Raw genomic sequence first — 15934 nt, forward strand, 5'->3', positions numbered from 1 at the left:
ACATGTTTCAATGAACAACTGCCAAAAACCAAGTTCTAATTTTTTCTGGCCCTAAGTAGCATGTTAAGTTTTCAGCTATTCGCCTAGAATTACTAGAATTTTTTTTTTTTTTTTTTACTCACGATTCATAACTCTAATTTTGAACATGTAACAAGCCAACACATAGACAAACAAGACACAGAGCGCCATGTCAGTTGTTACGTTCTAGGAATTCCCCAAATCTCAAGACACCCTAAACGAAGTTTTCGGCTTCCCAGATCTTAAGACAAAGAATAAATAGAAATACCTTTTGTGCTGTGCAGAAGTCCTTGTCCACCTGTGTGAGAAGCCAAGGGGTAGGGGAGTCTTGCTGACAGAAGATCCAGTTGAGGGCCCCGAGAGTCCCCAGGCCCCTGGATTCCGGCACCGGCAGAGAGTTCTCCTGCCTGGCTCGCCAAATTGATGCCAAAACGGCACAGAGTAACTGCTCACAGACCAATTTTGTCTTTAAGCAGCAAAGGTATTTATTTCGTGCAACGTCAGGGAGCTAGCCGATTCGCACCACACAAACTAGCTCCCAAGTTTTCAGTGAAAAGTTAGGTATTTTATACGGTTTTCCTGAGAGGTTACACAACATCTTTACATACATAGTCATTTGATTTGGACACCCAATCATTCCATTCATAATAGGGGGGTATCTAGGTGGAATAGACCTTTCCATTTCCTTTCTTCAACGATTTCCTGACTTGATGGTCTCCTTCACTCCTTCAGGTGCCCACCTTATCTTTTCTGCTTATTCAGAGTACATTCCTTTCTCAACACAAACAGAGCATTGCCAGTTATTTATTTATTTAAGACCTTGTTCTCTTTCACAGCTGCAGCAGCTGTTTCTTGGCTTTCTCCACACCCTGGGCTGGGCCCCTGATGGTCACGGTGTCACTGCCAGAGCCCTTGGTGGGGAAGTGGATGTGGACTCCTCCATGATGGAGCGGATGAAGCAGCCTTTGGCACCAACGAGGGAATTGTGCAGTTTGGAAGGAACAGAGACCTCCACCTCTGTGCTGTTGGCCTAAGAGAGGACAGCACCAGCCTCTTGAGTCGAGCTGCAGAAATCTGTTTGCACGCACTCTGCTTACCCTCTAACTCCCACCTTGCTAGGAGCTTTATAGAGCTGGAAGAAATGCCTGAGCAGAGGGCTTGGAGACTGGCTACTCCTGACAGGAGCAGTCACAAACTTTGGTTTACGAGTCAAGAACAGATTGACACATTTGTCTCCTCCCTGCCCTCACCCATTACAACCACGTCTGTATCTGTGTCTTCTAGCAACATTTTCCAGTCCCTCAACTGCAAAAGGCCAGTTGCTTCGCTTACCAGCTCCTTCTGGATGGCAAGAATCCTGTGGCGAGCAGCCTCACAATTTGCTCTCTTGCCTGTGATAACAATTGTCTCCGAGTTGCTGTTCTTTGCCAGGAGATCAATTTTGGTGTTGCTTTCTTTATGGATCTGCCACAAAGGAAAAAAAAAAATCATCTCAGAAGTGTCCCACGTCAGAAAAAAAGCCCTTGCAGGCCATATTTGACATCACCAATGAGCAGGAGGGAGCATCCAGTGGGATTTTTCTGCAGGCAGCGATCATCACAAGCACTTGAGTTAGGAAAGATAGCTCACCTTCGTGATGTTGGCACCTCCTTTCGCTATGATGTTCTTGTGGAACTGTTTGCAGATGGGGACAGAAACAGAAAAGCTGTTTTCAACCTAAGGGAGAAAGGAAGGGAGAACTGAAGATTACACTGTCGTGGCAAGTGAGGCCCGACTTCAGGAACTCTGATAAACAAGCTTTTGACAATAGGCTTAGACCCCAGGAAGTTCTCTACATGAGAGACTTGTAAGAATAAGCAAAGGCAAGTACGTTCCCCTATAGTCTTCAAATAACAGGTACTACCCCCCTGCCTCCATTCAGCCAAAACAGCATCGACAGCTCCCTCCTCTTGAGGTGTTTTAGCTCTACCCAAGCCAGTAGAGCTTTGCTTTGCCCCAGGGTTATCCAGGCACGTAGAAGGGAACAGTAGACAGAAGACCTCCTTACCAGGTCTGCCACCATCTTTTGCATGTACTCAGTGCGCTTCTCCACCTCATTTTTGGGACTTTTAAGTTGGACGATGTCACTCTTGTGTGCAGGGTCTGGGAAGTTGATGATAACCTGCAGGAGGTGGTCATTTATAGTCAACTCAAGCAAATGCAAGAACTCTTGTGTCAGACACATGCAAAGGTTGGGGGATCCTACACATCCCCTTTTCCCATTCAGAAAAGGGTAACCGTGTTAGCGGTCTGGCTAAAAGAACTATCTTCTCAGACACTTGCGCTGCAGAGCCACTAAAGTTACGACTTCAGTGACGATAGACCTGCTAACCATGTAGGAAATAACCCCTCTGGATTCCTCATCTCCTAAAAAGCCTTACCTCTGGGAATTTCCCAGATCCGGATTTCCCGGATCTGCTCACCCTTCTGCCCAGTGATGGTCCGGTGGAATTTCTGCTCAATGATTAGGTCCGCGGTGCGTTCATTTTCCTGATGAGAACAGAGCTCACGCTGAGTGTTGAGCCATATACTTTTACTTACCGGTTTGCTGCCCGACAGTTTACTTGCCGGCACTGTCCCTCTTTTCTCTGGACAAAATTCACTCTAGGTTGACAGAGAAGGGCTACCCGAGGGAACAGAGGAAGACATTTGTGAAGAGGAACTTGCACTTGTCATGAGATCCAAGTGCTCGGTGGGCAAGGGGCACACACTTGCACCCAAAGGTTACAAGGGAACACGAGAGCCCAAACCCTGCAGCCTCCCAAACATCACATCCTACTAACTTACCATACGGGAAGCGAGTTCCAGCAGCTCTTTCTTGGCCTGTGGGACCCCCTGTGGGTCTCCTTCAATTCTGATCAGGTTGCTCTTCTCGTTGTCCGGGGGAATGCGCACAGACACCTTGTAGAGGTCCTTAATCCTGTTAACTTCAAGGCAAGGACTGTGGTGACACAGTCTGCTAGGCAAAGACTTGCAAGCGAGGCACCTTGATTATCACTGCTCAGAGGCTGTTGAAGAAGTAAACCCGCCTCTGGGAAGGGCTCAGCAGGGTAGGGTTGAGACAGGGGAAATTGCCTCTTCACCCTGGAGTTCAGCGAGAGCAGACCTGTGCCACACAAGAACCTGTACAAGTAAATACGGTGGCATCTACAGAGCCAATTGTTCACTTGTCAGAGCGAGGCGTGTTTCTTCCCCAAACAGTATCACATTTAGAGCAGAAGGTAATCATTTAATCATTCATTTCTACCCCAAATTCTTTGTTGGGGAGTTGTTGCAGCACAATCAAACTAGTAGACTGCAACAAGGCCTTACCGTTGGTCGTATTCCACTGTCAGTGCTGTATCAACTTCCTCCAGAGGCCAGACCACACTACTCCTCCTCCACCTGACCCCCTCCCCCACAGTCCGCAGGGCTATGTAACCACTTAGTGGGAACCAGCTACACCTGCACATGGTCCATGTCAGTCAACCCACGGCCTCTGAGGCACGGCCACAGCTGCACGTTATCAATGCTAATCAACCCACCGCCTTCATTCCTCTACAGGGAGAAGCTCACCAAGCAGATTTCCACCACCCACAACTGGCTGCTAAAATGTAATTCACACAGAGCAACGCTTAAAAAAAAAAAAATCTCCAACAAATTTCCTCCAGGACACGTCAAAGTAATTCCGCTACTGTTCAAGTTCCCAAGATACTTTCACACGTTAAAGCCATCGCAAGGCCTCACGGCCCATTTCTCTCCTTGTACCACCACCACTCCAGAAAAGCAGAGGAAATGTGATGGAGGCAGCACACTGGGTGAGCTACAGAGCCCCTGATACAATCTACTGAACACGGAGAGTGTGAGCATGGGAAGGACTAGAAAGGCACTCCACTTACTGCTAGCTCCGTTCTTGCCAATGAGGTGTCGGTGGAACTGGTGGTCAACGTTGGATTTCTGCGTAATCCATCCGGTTGATCTAAAAATAATTGTATAGGGCCAGGTAGGGTAGGCCACGGCTTCTGTCTCGTGCCCTACGTAACTGCCCACTGCCCGTATTGGCACTGACTCACCAGCGGTCAGCTACAAGCACTTCTCCTGCTCTTAAGCAGAGCACAAGCATTCCTCTGGTTTGAGAAGAGAGCACTGTGCTCATGAAACATTGAAAAGACTTACTTATATGCCTCTCCAGCTGTAACAAAGAGAATCCTTCCTTCTCTGCACCAAAAAATTTAATGCTGACTTTTCAAGGATGCTATGGATGAGTTTCATAACCAAGGGGTGTCATCCACCTGCCACACAATTTGTCTTCTGCAAGTTGGGTTAAGCATGTCAAGACATCATATGGATGTGACAAACCCCTCATCACCTCTGCTCTGTTGCCCCTTCTTCCCCCAGTTTCTTACTGGAACTAGTAACTCCAGCTCACCAGATCCTTGACCATGACTTCAATCTGTTCCTGAGCCACATGCACATCTTCTGTAGGTCCTTCCAAAGTGATTTTATCCTCTCCTTCAGTGAATTTGATGTGAACCTTGAGATGAAAGACAATGAATCTCTTAAGAATTTTCCAAGATCCAAGCCAGGCCAATGCTGTTGATCAGGCCTACACCAGCGATCCCTGCCACTAAGAGACGCGCTCCTTCCCGAAAAGCCCAAACAAAATCCCCACAATTTTACGAGTCAGTAACTTAACAATTTTGGCCATATGGCGTGCCTAGAGCCCAAGGCTCTGGTGCTCTCTCGGAGTCTGCAAGGGCTTTGGAGAAGTTACTCATCTAGCCTTTATCTAGATACCGTCTAACTCACCAGGGAGAAGCCTTGTTGCAGTCGGCATTTCCAGGTATCCTACTACATCAGTTCTCAAAACAGCACCACATAAAGCTTCCTTGGAAGGGCTCTACCCAGGACAATGTCATAGGATGAGCAGTGTTTGCAGCAGTAAAAGAGAGGGTTCCCTTGAACAGCAAAGATCTGTGTCATTTCCCCCTGGTTTTACCCACGCTAGAATACACCTCTCTCTTCCCTGACAAGTGATCTGGACTAAACCATTTTCTACACTGGACGTGCTAAGCTAACCAGCTCATCCATACCTTTGGCATCTGCTGAGTTATTTTGGCCAGGTTCTGTCCTTTCTTTCCAATAATGAAACGATGAAGCCAAGAGGGGGCAGAGACCGAGGAGACGGTAAAACTGTTGGCCTGAGAGACAGAAAAACAGAGAAGCTGTTTGATGGACAAACTGGAAGAGGCCTTCACAACAATTCCGTTCCAATTCCCATGCTGCACCTCCGGTATTGACTTCTAAGCTGCACCTCTAATGGCCCAAGAGAGTCCACCCCCGCGACACCTGTCAGTGCTCACAAATGTATCTTCATGGGACCTTCAAAGGAGGCCTAGCCCATCTTGTCAGTACCTTTGCATAGACTTCAGTCAATGCTCGCCCAAGTTTTTCAGGCTCGCCTCGCAGTATCACCATCTCCGAGCTACTGTCAGCGGGTGGGATCTCGACAGAGACTCCAGTCTTCTCCAAGATCTCCTGCAGGGAATTCCCCTTGGGGCCGATGACATACTTGTGTTGGGACTTCTTCACCTCCACTGCAATGGTAGTAGTCTTCTTCTTCTGTAGGGGCAGAGACACTGAGGCATCCATCACAAGGGAGTGGGGAAGGACAAGAGCGACAGGAAGAGGCACAAGATGCAGTCAGACTCTGCGCCCAGCAAAGAGCAAAGCCAAGCTGAGCACAGTGGCTCGGCAGTGCCCCAGCACCCCTTGGACCCCTGCCTACAGAAAGCCTTGTGCTCAAAAATTCACAGGGGAAGTACAAAACTAACGTGCTGGGTCAAGCTCCCTGGGACACGGCATGGAAGAGACCACAAACGCACACAGGCATGTCGTCGTCCCCGTCCCCATCCCCCCTGTTGCACAACAGGGTTCAACTCCCAGCCATCTCCCAGGCAGTGCTGTAAAGCAACACTGTGCAGGCTATAAGCTAATTATCCCCGTTGAAATCCAGACTGGTACAAATACAGACCTAACCATGAGGAAAAACAGCCCAACAGCCCACAACAAGGATATTCACAGCAACGTTGGCTGTGGGAAATAAACTGGAGTGACATTCGCTCTTCAGCAACTTCTACTTTGTAAAAGAAGAGACTTAAACTCTTGTGGGTTACTCTAGGTTTGCAGTTTTAATCGGTACAGCAGCGTTGGGTCACCTCCGCAGAGAGTGACAAGGTTACAGGATTTTTAGCTCCACATTTATAGTCTCTACAAAGCATTACCTAATCTATTGGTTTCAAACAAGTCTTTTATTAGTCATTATCTTGACAGTCAGTTTCACAAGTTGTTCTATATCTTGACCACTTCTTTTACTTTTTCTTTCAAGGTTGATCGCTTCAGGTTCTGCACGTCTCAGTTCTGAGTAATCACAATAGACAATCTCCACCGTCTCAGCCTCCTAGAGGTCAGGGTCTTCTGTTCTTAGAAACTTCTTTTAACTGTCAGGTACAGTCTTACTAATATTAAACTTTCATTGTCTAGCATCTATTTACTGACGGCACTTGCAGTCCTGGTCTGGGGCTACACAGGGGACAAAGCTGAGGTGTACAGCCTACAGTAGCACTGACCTGGCATTTTCCTCCAACAACTTATGTAGCAACTTTGATACTGTCAGCTGGCCACCGCTGTAGACTTCACACTTCTATTCTTCCTTAGTAGCACCGGTGTGAACAAGAGCCAGGGGAGCTCTTGGTGGCCTGCTAATTCCCACGATACAGAAAAGCGAGAAATCTGTCACCTCCCTGATAGTATCACCCCAGCTCCCACTCTGCCGAGTGAGGAAACGGTAAGATTCGGGGTCGTGTACTGCAAGGGCTGCTGAGCCAGATGCAACAGAGGGATGCACAAAAGTAGAACAAGAAGGGAAGAGTGACTAGGAGCAGGTGCCAGGGGAAGGTGGGAAGCTTTATGGACCATCCGTACCTTCTCCTCATAGATCTTCTTAACTCGAGCCACAGCCTGGGCTAGCTGCTCCTTTTCTCCGGTGAAGACTACCTGTCTTGTTGATGACGCTGGGTGGAGGAATGTTGATGCGCATCCCTGTGTCCTGCGTGAGCTCCCTCACCAGCTTGTTGTAAGGGCCAGCAATGAAAGGGTGGTACACTTTCTCCACGGCACGCTTACCCTGGAAGAGCCCACAACAGACCTTGGTGGGAACTGCCCTCTCTATTACGGTCTCTGCCAGGCACAGCTAAGTTCCCAGGGGTGTCCTGCCTGACACTCTGGCCCAAGCAACCTTCTCAGTTTGCAGGCTTGTAGATCTCCACCTCTTTCAATCTACAAATACGGTTGCTGCTGCTGCTCCTTATTTACGATATTCATCCCTGTGATCTCCTGCCTTATCTCAGCTGGCACCTAAGACACTTCAACTATCAAATGCTTGTTTTGACTTCAGAGATGGACAAAACGCAGCACAAGAAGTTGCAGGACCTGGCAGCGGTGCTCATACAGCCAGTGGCACAGTATACGTCTCCATTCAGGCTAACATTAGCCACTGACTGTAGCCACGGTGGCTACAAACTCCGACTATACCATGGGGAAGCAAAATAGCTGAGCAGCCAATGCCATGAGAGAGATCACAGCACTGAGGTACCTGCTCAGCGGAGATAAGCACGATCTCGTGCCGGGCCTTCTCAATCCCTTCTTTAGTGCCGCTGATCTTGATCTGGTTGCTGGGGTCATCTGGGCGGGGGACCTGCATTTTGGTTGCAGTTTTGAGCTTCAGGTCCTGCAGCTTCTCACCCTTCTTTCCAATGACAAAACGGTGGTGCGCCTTGGGGATGGCAACTGTCGCCGAAGCCTGCAGCAGAAGAACCAAGCATCTGTGAAAAGCCTTGCCTGCACCAGCAGATCCACAGGAACAGAGCCAGGGAAAGCAAGGTAGATGCTGCTCAGTGGTGCTACTGAGGAGTAAAGGCAACACCTTCCCAGCACATTCTGTTTGAGAGCTGACACTGTACCAGTTGATCTACAGTGCCTCTATGCCAGGAGTATAAACCCCACCTTTCCCTCAAAACCCTTCTGATTGCACAGGAGCAGTCCTCTGAATTAGCAAAGGCCTTCAGACACAGACGAGGAGGTGCCTCTCCTCTAGCGTAAGACACTGCATCAGTACACCAGACAACAACTGAGATGACGGCTCACAGCTGGAGTTTATCTGAACTCTGACATCTGCTGCCAAGGCTACAGAGAACAGGACATACAGTATGACTCCTAGGAAAGAGAAATTCAACACCAGAAACCTACTGCAGGAGGCAGGCAGCTAGCAGACGCTTACCACTACTTAAGTGCTAAGGGGTCTTCAAGTGTAACACATGCTGCTCCTGGGACTGCTTCTAGAAGGGACTGCTTCTAGAAGGCCCCGCATGGAAAAGGGGTCCTTCTGTGAGCTTCTCTCAATCTAGCATTAAAGGGCTGGTCTATACAAGGGCTTCCTAACTTCTTCCCTTCTCACTAAGTTTTTACAGGTCTGGTAGCTGATGACTGCTGTCGTGCTCTTGATCCCTGTGATTAGGTAACCACTAACAGCAGTCAGACAATGAAAATTCAAGCTATAATGGAAAAAATAAAAGATGAAAAAAAGATCACTTGGTGTGGCTTTTCAGCTCTGTGCTCCTGTCCTGAAGCCAGCCAAGCCTAAGAGAAGCTGGAATACAGACACACCTTCCAGACCTGGGGCCGGGGCAGTAGGAGGTATATTTGAGAACAGTGGCTCACGGATCTGTGGCGGTGTGACCTGAACTGTTTTTTCAGATGCACATTGTGGATGCAGGGGTTTGTTCCTTTCTCTTTCCTCTGGCAGGGTATGACACAGGGGCTGAACAGCACTAAGCAGACATGGTATTAACATCACATTACCTACCTTTGGCATTATACTTTAAAACACACTGTAACACCTGGCTGCGATACATCCTAACAGGAGCTACCGCCTTGGCTATGAGCTCAAGAACCTTAAGGTAAGAGATCAAAACCTAGAGGACTGAAGCAACCGAAACAACAGGGTTGTGGCTCCTTACCAGTGTGGCTTGAGTTACACAATGCAGAACCCTGACCCGAAGCTTTCGGCTTGTGGCAGGACTTCCTTTTCTCTACTTTTCTTTCTCCCAGCCTTCCACATTCTCCTCTGAAGGACTTCAGGAAAAGCACAGTCCCGTTCTCACACACTGCTAGCTTTGTGTATGAGGCTCCTGCACCCCCTCCAGCACCAGCACCTCAGCACAAAGTCACTGGTTGCAAATCAAGTGTTCCAGAGATTGCAGACTCCACGCTTCATGCAACACCACGGCCTGTAATTACCTTGGAACCCTATTTTAAGCCTCATTTCCAGTCCAAATTGCCAATTGGGTGCTTTGAAAACGTATGGCAAAGCTGAATTAGTCACGTAATGACATATCTCTCTGGCTTACAAGCACACGTGCCCAAGGGTCTCAAAGCATTTGCGAGTCTTGGGGAAGAGCAAAGATGAAGGGAGAAACAGTTAGATGCCCTCACCTGAGTCTGCAGTCGAGCGACAATCTGCTTCCAAGCCTTCGTGACTGCTTCCAGCTTGCCAGAGACCATGATCGAAAGCCCTGGTCCTTTGCGAGAGACAGCTCCAGGTGAGCTCCTGTCTTCTGCATGATGTCAAGGCAGATCTTGGCCGGCTCCTTCCTCCAAACTGATTTGTGTCCTTGTATTTCCTCTCCTCCAGTGGCACATGGAACACCTGCTCAGCCACGGGACAGACAAAAGCAGGGCACAGCAAGGTGTCAGTGTGCTTTTGATTGTCAGTGCCTCCCTCTCTTATTGCCATACAGGAGGACTTCACTGGCGTACTAAGTTCCCAGATTTAGGCGACCCATCAGCCTTTCCAGTGGAGACACCAGCTGCAGTACGAGGGCACCGCAGCAGGCAGGCTGTCCCAAACGGAGTGCTTTCCTAAAGAACATGCTATCGCGGGGGGGGGAGGGGGATAGTTCAACAGTTGGCTGCTTAAAACCACAAAACACCCCAACAAAGGAGACTTTTTCTTCTTTCCAAGGAGTCAAGGACTTTGAAGGCGGGTACAGCTGAGGTTAACTTCCAGAACAAGGGCTGCAGAATCACAACACACAGTATTGCTTGGAGCCTGTGCTGTAGCTGAGGGCAAACGCGTGTCTGGTGACCCTAAAGGCAGGTAAAGGCTTGTGTGACCCAGAGAACTGGGGAACCTCCATCCTGGAGATGGACACATCCCCACACAATCTGTTCTAACTTTGAAATTGTTCATTTTGTGTGGAGGGGTTAGACCAAGAGGCATCCAGAGTCCTTTCCACCTGTATTTTTCTGTGGCTCTGTGCCTGATCCCGCTGACCTGTGTGGTTTGCTTTATGAGGAGTGAAAGAAAGAGAAAAAAGCATTTTGAAACATGTAGAAATGGAGCAATATTTCTGTGTGCTGCAAGCTCTGCCGGGGAGCAGATGCTAGCTGCCTTTTTTCTTCCGGATGAATTTATTTAACCGCAAAGACAACTGCTGTTGCTGTGGCATTGCTAGATGGAGCTGTACATAGACTTGGGGCAAGTGGGAATGTTGAGGGGGGCGTTTGGGAGGGCAGGGAGTCCCTGCTGGTAGCAGCACTTGCCCTGCCAGGGGACCGAGCAGGGCTTTGGGAGGGGGTGCTGGGGAGTCCCTTGTATCGCTTCTCTGCAGGAGCAGCTGTGACTGGCTTACCTGGCTGATGACCCTAACGAGAGAAGGTCTCTTGTTGGGCTCGCATCCCCAAGAGAGTCTGCACTTGAGACCTGACCTTTGTTTTCCTTTCATGCCAGGCCTTCCTAGGCCTTGAAATGTTGCTGTGGGCTCAGGTGGGCAGTTAAGGAGGGATTAGTTCCCAGGGAGACAGGGATGTGTAGCAAGAGTTGTGCTCTCTGGGAGACAAACAAGCTTTGTGGGCCGAGAACAGCAGGACTAAGGATGGGCATTTCTGGAGGGTTTTGCACCTTCAGGGCTCTTGGCAAATGTCAGCCAGTTTGTCTGCTGCCCTGCAACTGCTGCTCACTGGGAAGGAGAAATCCTGCTCTCCCAAGCGAATGCTCCTCACCAGCTGCTTTTCAGCTGACTTTGCCAGCAAGACTAAAACAAGGGCTGCCCTTCTGTGCGGGTGAATAATGGGCCATATATGATTTATTTAAAGAACGGCGTGCTCATGTTTATCTGAGGAGACCCTTATTGTTGACTTCAGGACGTACTAAATCCTCAAATGGGTGACATAGGGAGTGTGCTAATTGTCCAGGCACACGCTATGTTAATATTGTTAACTTGAAGATATACTAAATCCTTGAATGGGAGTGTGCTAGTTGTCCAGGCACGAGGGATGTTAATGTGTTCCTGGAAAGTTAATGAATAGACATGAGTGACTTGTATAAAGAGAGGGCTGAAAGGTTCCCTTGGGGTGCATGACATTGGTGGAGCATCTTAAGTTAGTTGGTGTAGTATTTTATAAATGGATTTTAACAGGAACTGACATTTATGCAGAAGACGTATGTGAAGAACCTACTGTTGAACACTAAAACCATTCAAATTTTAAAAAAATTGAAACTGAGGTCTAAGTGAAGGCAGTTAGCCACTGAAACAACTTCTAAAAGAAGTAGAACATCTGTCCCCTTTGCTTTTGCATCAAAACTAGATTCATTTCTAGGTGGTGTATTCAGGTCTAAATTAAGCCTAAGTTACAGGTCTCTGAACTACAGCGCAGAGAACCCCTCCACAGACAGCATTCTCAAACGAGAAATAAATGCACGTATGATTTTGTTACATATACAAACACATAACATTAGGCATTATATGTTGGTGATGTGGTAATGTGATGGCTATTTAACAATGATCCTTCCTCATCAGGAGAAACAGGATTTCTCTTGTTTGGAGATAGGCACAGCTTTGAGGTCAACCCATTTCTTCAGCCAGCTTACATTTTTCTGGACTTTTCAACTTCAGCCATGGCAATTAATCTAAAAAGTAAGCATCATATCTTTCCCTTTTCACATACACAAACACGATTTTTAAAAAACACAGAAACAACCAAAGGAAAGCAAAGCCAGATGCCGTTAATGATATTCACAGAGGAGGAATGTATCACTTAGTCCTCAGAGCAGACTTTAGGGGACAGAAACAGCAAACAATTGTTACCAGTATTTATCCTAGCTAGTGCTAGCCAAGTGGGAAGGCCTCATTCTGTAAGAGTACTTGGTGATACGAAGGGTCTGCTAAATGGCATTTTTGCTTCCTCCTTTCATCCAATTCAGTCACCAGAATTCAGAAAAACTTGCTCAGCTGTTTTTCTTTCTCAGCATTTGTTATTTTTGATTCCATTCCTATAATACACTGTGCAGTCTGCTAGATAGATTGCTTGCAGTACTCATTTTATTTCGCTAGATGGCAGCAGCGCTCCAGCCAAACGAAGGGCCATCGCGCCATCCCAACTAAGGGCAGCGCATGCGCAGAACCGGCCTGACGCCTCGGGGCGGGGTTTCCGGCTGCGCACGCGGCCCCGGGAGGCGGGTTCACTGCCGGCCCGCGCGGCGCGCCGGGAGCCCGGACGCCTTTGGGGCCGGGACGTGCGACGGCGCTGGGGGCGCGGGCGGGCTGGGGGCGGCCGGGGGTCGAGCCCGGGCGTGGCCGTCGGGCAGCGGCCGGCTGGGGGGGACGTGGCTGGCCGGCGCTCGGCCGCGGCAGGGAGCGCCTGGTGCCGGCGGCGGGCGGGCTGAGGCGGGCGGCCCGGGCCGGGCCCGGCGGGGCTGCCGGCGGTTCTCGTCTCCCCGGCAGTGACGGTGGTCAGCGGGCTGCTCGCGGTGCTGACTTTGTCTTTTTTCTCGGAGCCGCGCCGCTGCCTCAGCGAGGAGGCGAGGAGCGGCGGCGGGGCGGCCCCGGTGCTCCCTTGTGGCGGCGGGGCCCGGGAGGGGGGTCGGCCCGCGGCGCCCTGCCGCCCCCCCCGCCGCCTCCGGGCTGCCCGGGCAGCCGCCGCAGCTCTGCGCGGGGCTTTGCCTTTCCCCCAGCCGCTGGCCGGGGCCGTGGCAGGGGGCTGGGGCTGCCGCCCCCCGCGGGCCGCAGGGGCTGCCTTGGGGCCTGCGGTAACGCTGTCGCGGGGGGGGGGCTCAGGAGCCTCTTCAGCCCCTGCGAGCGGGCAAGGGAAGGGCAAGGCCGGCAGTGGGATCCCCACCCCTCGCCCCCGACTGCTGATTTCTCTAAAAAGTATTGCAAAGGGCAAGCGTTTAACTGCCGGGGAGGGTTGTTAATCCCAGATGTATCTTTCATGAGCTACTACCTACCAAAGCCCCTCCCCCCACCACACACGCCCGGCCCCACCGCCCAAAACCCCTGTCCCCAGCACACACTCGCCTGCCCCTCCCTACCGAAACCCCTCCCCCACCACCCACACACTTGCCCCCACCTACCGACCTAGCAATCCCCCTCCTCCCCCCCCCCCACTTGATCTCACCTACCTACCTAGCCCCCCCCCCCCCCCCCCCCCAAACAGGATCTAACCCTAAAAAACCTTAACCCTAAGACAGGATTTAACGCTAACCCTAAAGCTAAGATAGGATCTAAACCTAACCAGACCCTAACCATAAACGTAAGACAGGATCCTAACGCAGCACCCTACCCCTTCAACTCTAACCTCTAACCCGAACCCCAACCCTAACCAGCCCAAACCCACTGAAACCCAAACTCCCCACAACCCCTAGAAACCCAATCCCCCTAAGCCACCTAAAACCTGAAGTGCCCTAATAACCACAACACTAACCCCAAACTTACCTGAGTTGGGGGCTTCTTTTGCCATTTCACAGCAACAATATAAATTACACAGACACAGAAGTGGAAAACAGCTTTTACTCACTTGGTTTTCAATTCATACAGATATTAATACAATACACATGTACAAAAGAATTCACCTACAAGACCCTCATTCAGGCAGAAGAACAGATAAGCGAGGCAACGCACCTCATCAGTCCTACCGCAGGTTAGCTACAGCGATGAAGAGCGATACCTATTCCAGCTGCCCCGATACGTTACCATCCTCCAGATGCGCAGGCGCTGGGGAGCCCCCCTTGCAGCGAGGATTTGGAGAGCCTCTCCCGGCAATGGGGAAGTGCTGCGCAGGGCGTCCCCTCGTAGCTGAGGTCTCCGAAGTCGCTGCAAGAGGGTCCAGTTTTGTGCTATGGAATAAACAAGCTCACCTCATTGCAAATGCGGAAGCACCCGGTTTCGCTTGCCTCTCGGCTCCCACCAAAGCCTGGCCAGGGCTTAGGGAGAACCTGAGGTAGATTCCTGTATCTACTGCACTTTGACCACCCGGTTCCGAACAGAGCCAGCCAGCTGGATCCACGGCCTTGGCCACCCGCCTCTAAGCAAGAGGCACTCTCTCTTCCCTCATGATTCTAGTTTAGCCAAGCTACACCTTTCGCTAAGGATCACACATAGCTTGCCAAGGACCACACACATTTTCCTACAGAGCCAATACTAAATATATGTGTGTGTATATATATCCCTGTAACATTCAGTCGGCGATGCCACCTAAAGGTCAACTGTTGTTCAGGGCCTGTTGCTCACGCCTTCGCTGCATTTCAGGCCCTACGCTTACCTTATTTAGGGCCTCTGCTGAGTTTCAGGGCCCAAACGTACCTCAGTTTGGGCCTCCACCAGGTTTTCTGGCCTTCAACTTTTCGAGTCTAAAGGGAAAACTCCATAGCACATCTGAAACAACAACTGCCCATCCACAAATCCAAACACCTATGTTCGGTTTTCTTCATGTATCCATAATAATATTTTTCCGAGGAGATAATGTATCTTAGACACTTGCCACCCTTTGCTCGAATAGACAGACAGCACCTACGACACTAGGGGCAGAGGCTAATTCGTGCTTTTTCCAAATGACATTAGTTCTAATGTTTTGTCCACAGTCTCCGGCTCTAATTTCTAATGATGCATTCCAACACTTCATAAACTGATTTTTCAATCGCTCTGTCTGTCCCCTCGCAGGGAACACTGACACGCAGATCAGGACTCCCCATTCGCTTCACAGTGACACCGCATGCCTCACATCACACTCTCCGGGCAGCTCTCAGTCACACAGGCAGTATGTTACACGGCACTGTGCACACACATACAACTCCAGGAATGCTGACAGTTTGCGTTATCACCCAAAGTATGCATTTCAATGAACAACTGCCAAAAAACAGATTCTGATTTTTTTCTGGCCTTAAGCAGAACGTTAAGTTTTCAGGTATTTGCCTAGAATTACCAGAATCTTTTTTTTTTCAACTCGACACCCAAAGACACTGTTGTTTTAAGTCACTAAGTAAGTGCTAGGAGTGAAAAGTTTACATTTACCTCTTGCTCTTCAATAACCAATAAATCCTATAAAGAAAACAATACCTTTAGCATACCAGTACTGAAGACTACAGGACTTCCAGTCACTTCATCCCGCAACTTGGTTTTGAATTTAGTTAAAAGGCAATCAGATTCTTAACGCTCATTCTGCTTTTATAACTTCTGGAGAAAGGCTAACACGTGGCATTGGCATTAAAGTCCAATTATTGCCCAAGCAGCAGCGCAGCGCTCGGAAGCAGCGGGCACACGGAGCCTCGTGAGCCCTCGGCAAGTACTAGAAGTTATCCCTCCAGTCAGCAGGGCGACTCACAAGCACAAGGAATACGTGGAAAAGTAACATCTAGACTGACCTTCAGTTTAGCTCCCCTTGATTTGTCAACGTACAATTCCGGATGAACCTAGGTACAAAAAAAACACAAAAAAAGCCCCGTTTCACTGGGAAGCAAATCCAAAGGCCTCTTCCCCTCGGCTGCTCTGGCCCAGGAGCTGAC

At 49.7% G+C, this 15934-nt stretch overlaps 1 pseudogene; it reads right to left on the reverse strand.

Moving 5' to 3' along the window:
* Positions 1 to 799: 799 nt before the first annotated feature.
* On the reverse strand, positions 800 to 9970 carry LOC121084309 (annotated as a pseudogene).
* Positions 9971 to 15934: the final 5964 nt, after the last annotated feature.

The sequence above is a fragment of the Falco naumanni genome, chromosome 3 (assembly GCF_017639655.2).
Source record: "Falco naumanni isolate bFalNau1 chromosome 3, bFalNau1.pat, whole genome shotgun sequence".
Lineage (NCBI taxonomy): Eukaryota > Metazoa > Chordata > Aves > Falconiformes > Falconidae > Falco > Falco naumanni.